The 6,318-nt window shown below is 43.8% G+C and overlaps 1 protein-coding gene across 2 annotated transcripts in view; it reads left to right on the top strand.

Moving 5' to 3' along the window:
* Positions 1–522: 522 nt before the first annotated feature.
* Positions 523–6,318, top strand: part of CCDC68 (coiled-coil domain containing 68) — a 54,127-nt gene continuing 48,331 nt past the window's right edge. The window contains exon 1 of one of the 2 annotated variants that reach the window (XM_043889446.1): positions 523–763. The gene's annotated coding sequence lies outside the window, so the exon portion shown is untranslated. The remainder of the gene's footprint in view (positions 764–6,318) is intronic. The other variant, XM_043889445.1, reaches the window with a different exon arrangement.

Below are 6,318 nucleotides of genomic sequence, written 5' to 3'. Positions count from 1 at the left end.
GACTCTTTGTGACGCTATGGACTGTAGCCCTCCAGGCTCCTCTGTCCATGGGATTCTCCAGGCAAGAATACTGGAGTGAGTTGCCATTTCCTCCTCCAAATTCGGTAAATCTAAATTTACTCCAAAATAGTCTTCAGTTCAGTCGCTCAGTGGTGTCCGACTCTGCGACCCCATGGACTGCAGCACGCCAGGCCTCCCTGTCCATCACCAACTCCCAGAGCTTGCCCAAACTCATGTCGATTGAGTCGGTGATGCCATCCAACCATCTCATCCTCTGTCGTCCCCGTCTCCTCCCGCCTTCAATCTATCCCAGCATCAGGGTCTCTTCCAAGGAGTCAGTTCTTCGCATCACGTGGCCAAAGTATAAACACCAAAACCAAAAAGTATATGAGCTTGGAGCATAAACAGGACCTTTTTTAAAAAAAAGCAGCAGGAACTATCCCCCCCCCCAACCCCCAACAGAATAACCCAGTTACTGAGCGGTGTGCAGGGTTGGGGACTTGAGTGTCGGGGTGCTCACAAGGCACCCCGGGGCGCCTGGAGCGGGGCGCGTGAGTCGGGGCGCGGAGGAGCCCAGGCCCCGCCCCGGAGCCGCTCGGGCGCCCGACTCTGCCCGGGGCGCGCCCTGCCGTGCGGGGCGGAGCTGCCTGGAGCGGCGGTGGAGCCACCGAGCCCCGCGGAGCCGACCCGCCCGACCCGGCCCAGGTGCCGAGCCAGGGGAGGCGCGGCGCCCGGACCCAGCGCTCCCCGAGCGCCCTCCAAGGTAGGCGAGCCCCAGCGATCTTCGCCCAGGTCACCCCCTCTCTCCCAGGCGAGCGGGGGTCCAGGCGCCCTTGGAGCGGGTCCCCTCCACCCTCCCCCCGTGCCGCGTAGAACACCAAGGGCATTTTCCTGCACACGGGTTCTGGGTGAGGACGGCATTCTCCCTGTAAACCTTTCTTCTGGACTCAGATTCCCTGGGCGAGAAGTTTGTGCGCCTCTAGGGTGGCATCACCCACTCAATGGGCATGAACTTGGGCAAACTCCCGGAGATGGCGAAGGACAGGGAAGCCTGGCATGCTGCAATCCGTGGGGTCGCAGAGAGTCGGACACGACTTGGTGACTGAAGACAAGGAACAGAGTTGCCTTCCCAGAGAAAGGCTACCCCCTCCTTCGCCCTGCGCACGCCCGATTGTTTTTTAGGTTGCTGTTAGGCAGTCCCTTGTCCGGGGGTCCCCCCTCTTCAGGGGCGGTGGAGAAAGCCTTCTGGAAAACTTGGCTGTCACCTACGGACCCCCGCGGGACGACTTTGGCAGCTGCCTGTGCCCTGAATTTTTAAGAGCGCAGACGTTCATCGCGCTGGCTTCTGTTAGCTTCAGGTGTAGTGAAGGAAGAGCAACCTGTTGGATGACAGTTTTCTGCTGTCACGGGATTCTAGAACTGAAAGTTACTGATCCCCCCGGCAGGTTGCAAAGGAGCAGCGTCATCTTACGGAAGGAACAGCGCGGGGCCGTGAGAGGGGAGATTTAGATTGCATGGATGGCATGGCTGTAAACTTTTAACCTTCTTGGAGAGCAAGTACATTTACATATATAAAAGAAGCATTTAGCTCCAAAGGGACCTGAAACTGGGTCTGCCATTTTCACTATAGTTGTTTTATTTTTAGAAATAATTTTTTTTTCTTATTGCTGTATACATAGGCTAGATAAAGTGTTCAAAGGGAATTATTTCTCACTTGCAACTGGGGAAAGATACTCTGTCCTTTTAAGTACCTGATGGAATTAAATACTCAGCTCTGACTTTTCAGAAATGTAATCCGAGCTGCAGTCTCAGATACTCCTGCAGACACAACAGGGGCGATTGTTTCCTGCTGCTGGGCCGTCCCCCCTCCCTCCCACCCACGCTGACCCTTGTGTGAAGGTCCCTGACTCAGAGGAATTTGTGCCTAAGGCAGGGGCTTCCCAACTCACTACAGAAAGAATGAAAATGGCTTACACTTTCTGCGACTTCGGCAAGCTTCACAAGGTCTTCACCTTTTAATTTGCTAAATAAATTTAGTAACCAAACCTGCCCTAACTGAAGAGAGGTTTTTGAAATAAACGCAGACACTTTTTCAGTTGTATTTTGCATGTTTATGATTTCACAAGATAATAACAAGCATGTTAATATATTTGTTAGTGTAGTGATTTATAATGTGGTAGAAAGTGGGCTGGAGTTGTAATCCAAGTTTTGGATAAAGTTGGAAAAATCTAAGCTAGATTTGGTCAAAACTGAAAAAATGAGGCATGTATTTATTTGTTTGGAATGATGACTGAGAAAGGAAACAGCTAAGACTTCTAAAGGCTTCCCAGATGGCTTTGATGGTAAAGAATCTGCTTGTAATGCAGGAGACCCGAGTTTGATCCCTGGGTTGAGACGATCTCGCTCTTCTCCTGGAGAAGGGAATGACTACCCACTCCAGTATTCTTACCTGGAGAGCTCCTTGGAGGCATGTCAAAGTCTTTTACAGTAGTGGGCTTGAATCTTTGAGATTTTTACATTAAAATTAGATGGCCATTTATTGTTGGAAAAACATTTCAAAATGGCAACATGTTACTATCAATTTAGTAGTATGTTTACGTGAATTTACATTTTACTAAGCATCTGAACATGGAAACAGTTACCCACTAAGTTTGGAAAACAAAAATATGTGCGTGTGTGTGTGTGCTCAGCTTTAGAAAGTCTTTGGCGCACCTGGGGATTTTCAGGCCTGTTCACATGTTCACTGAACCACTGAACCAACATTTATTGTGTGGGGCAGCATGGTCTGTCTTGGAGACACAGGGGATACATGCTGGTGTAAATGAGACACATTCCTGTCCTCTGGAATTTACACAGCTTTGGAATCCTCTGGAACACCCTGAGGCCATAATCAGGAACCATATGGTTAGCATCTATCATTTTTTGACACTGACTGAAACTAGGTTAGTTTCAAATCACAGACTCTTTTCCACTTATTTAAATAGTCAAATTAAAAAATTGTCAAGGAATTTATGTTATTCAGGTCAGTTTCTTCTTTTGCTTAGGTTGGGAAAGAATTTAGGAATCCTGTGTCCTAGGTTTAATATTATGAAATATTAAGATCTTAAACCTGAAATAGCTAGAAACAACATCAATTTCATGCGAATTCAATAAAATCTAAACTTGTAGTAGTAGATGCCAATAACTTAGGGGTTGAAAAATTCAAATTGAGAAAATTGTATCCATCAAGTTATTTTTTTTCCTGTAAATTTAGAAAAACATGACTACGATTATTTTTTAACCTCAGAGGAAATGACTTTATGTAAGACATTCTTGCCTTGTTTTTGACTATTTTTTTTGATCAGCTCTATTGGAGATATAATTTATATACTATCAAATACACCACACCATCAATTCAATGATTTTTTTGTAAATTTATGGAGCTGTGCAACCATTATTACAATCCAATTTTAGAACATTTTCATCTCTGCCCCCCTCCCAAAATCTTGAGTGCCTGTTTATAGCACTCAGCAGTCTCACCCTCAGACCCAGGCAACCACTAATCTGTTTTCTGACTCTTTAGATTTGACTTTTCTGGGCACTTCACATGATGAGATAACAGAATATATGGTATTTAGCATCTGACTTCTTAACACCTGGAATAATGTTTTTGAGGTGCATTCAGGTTGTAGCATGGTGGTTCCTTTTTATTGCTACTAATGTTCCTTCCATTGGATGGTTATGCCACATTTTGCTTACCTTGATGGATGTTGCTGCAATCACATTGAAGTGGTAAGACAGACATTTTGGTCCAACTTCCATAATTTGAAAATAACTGATAGGAGCCAAACACTTATTTATAGTTATGAAAAAATATATTCCTGATACGGAATACTGATACTTACCAAAGGTCATAGCTGTGATCTTTCTGTGATTCTCTGTGAGAACAGTAAATTGTAAATCCCAAGCCAGCAGCAGAAAGCATCAGTCATTTCATAGTCTAGGTTGGACCCGGAAGATGCTAACTCTTAATGTTAACATTTGGAAAGAGCCCAGGCTTCCCCGGTGGCTCAGATGGTAAAGAATCCACCTGCAATGTGGGAGACCTGGGTTCAATCCTTGGGTTGGGAAGATCCCCTGGAGGAGGGAATGGCAACCCACTCCAGTATTCTTGCCTGAAAAATTCCATGGGCATAGGAGCCTAGTGGGGTACAGTCCATGGGGCTGCAAAGAGTTGGACACGACTGAGTGACTAAAAACACACACATCTCCTTTGTGTGTTTTCTTCGCAAATAATATGCATTTAAATGGGGGAATTTTGATGCATGTTTGATCCAACAGTGATAACTGAACTACTCTTAAAATTATGAGCCCTCCTTAATAACATATTTTAGTGGCACACTTAACATAAAGCAAGAGTCATCTGTAGCCTTAAGCCAAAAAGCAGAAGGGAGTGCATCTGAATTTGCATGCTTTTCATTTTATTATTCTGTCGTTTCTGTCACTGTGCTAAAGGGTGAAAGTGATGCAACTGGTGTTCACTTACCCAATCAGGCACTAGTTTGAACTCTTAAAATCTAAAACAGAAGAAATGCCACTCTTTTTTTCCTCTAGGGCATTTAGAGGAGCTAGACCAAATGATAAATTATTCCAGGTTCCTATTAAATAGTGATGTTTTCTGTGAACAAGGAAGAACTCTCTAACACTACAAAAGCATTTTGGTATATACCTTTCTTAGGCGTTCATTTAGAGATGAACTCCTGTTTTCTTCTATACCCCCATTCACCCTGTTTTGTGTCAATTCTTATGGCAAATGCATTTTTAGTGGTTTACGTTCGACAACTTATGCTTAAAGATCCTCTTAGGGAGATTTCTCCAGTTGAGTGGAAACTCTTCTATAAAAAGTCAGCCAATTCTGTGCAGCTAAAGAGAAGACACTGTCTCTGAATACCTGTAAGTTACTGCTGAAATTGCAAGTTCCTATGGGGAAAAAAAGCATTCAGATAACTTGAAGGTCTATTTTATTGACAGCGTGGAGTGCAAAGGGTTTTATGTTTGACACTAAAGGAAGCTAAGTTGAATAGTACAGTTTTCCAAAGCTGGGTATGTTCATTTGGCGCTCAGTTTGTCTGCTACTGTCAAAACAACTTGCTGGAACTCCTGGCTCAGACCACTGCTGTTTTCCTGATCTGTGGTTAGATGAATTGATAAGTCTCTGTTGGCAAGTCTTTTTTTAACTTGGTATTGATTTAAAAATTTCTATAACACTTGCGTTTTTCTAGTCTTAAACCGATCATTTCATTTCAAATGTCTCCTGAGGGTGAAATGCCAATTATAGGACTCCATCTTCATCTTTTTCACTTTCTGGAAATCGAAGTGGACATGTTCCCCTGTCATGTCTGTTCACCAGCAGGAAGAAGGCTTGCTCAGCATTGAGCTATAAGCGTCTCCTAATTATTTTGGGGAACTCATGTTCATGGGATTTGATATAAGGAGCTTGGTTTCACCCAGAACCAGGAGTTGCTTCTTGCTCTTGTATCTTTCTGTTATCCCCTTGGTTTGGGTAGGATGCTGAAATCATTCTGACCTCCTCCTGGTACAGGGTCCCCACTGCCTTAGGGGGTGGGCAACCTTCACAGACTTTGTCATCACTGCCCCAGTAGTCCATGTGCTTATGTTCTACTGTGAAGAAGGAAAACATGCATCTAGAAGATGCTTAGAAAGGAAATGGTCAGTTGTAGAGATACTGATGGACCTAGAGTCTGTCATACAGAGTGAAGCATAATAAGTCAGAAAGAGAAAAACAAACTGTGTAATTGTATGTTAGTGCATACATGTGGAGTCTAGAAAAATGGTACACATGAACCTATTTATAGGGCGGGAACAGAGATGCAGACGTAGAGAATGGACGTGTGGACAGTGGGATGAGGGGAAGGCGAGGATGAGAAGAACTGGGAGAATGGGATTGACGTCTATACACTAGCGTGTTTGAAACAGAAGCTGTAACATTGTAAGGCAACTGTACGCCAATTAAGAAAAAATTGCAGGAAAAAAAAGAAAAAGAATGGGTAGGTGAAATAAGGAGTTCTATTTCAGAATTAGATTTAAATATTCTTGTTGCAAGTTTTCTGGTATATTTCTTATGTATTTTTATATACTTCTTCCTACTTTTCCACCTCAGTAAATAATAATTATGATTAACTTTCGTGAGATGCTTAAGATTTCCCTTGCTTTCGTCACCTTATTGAATGTCAGGCTCCATGGGCTATTCTTGTAAGAGCAATAGCTCTAGCTGCCTGTCAGCAACTCAGTCACTTGCTTTTTAACAATTCTAACTCC

Source organism: Cervus elaphus, chromosome 27, assembly GCF_910594005.1.
Source record: "Cervus elaphus chromosome 27, mCerEla1.1, whole genome shotgun sequence".
NCBI lineage: Eukaryota > Metazoa > Chordata > Mammalia > Artiodactyla > Cervidae > Cervus > Cervus elaphus.
Note: the sequence above shows the minus strand (reverse complement) of the source record. Positions and strands in the feature narration are given on the sequence as shown.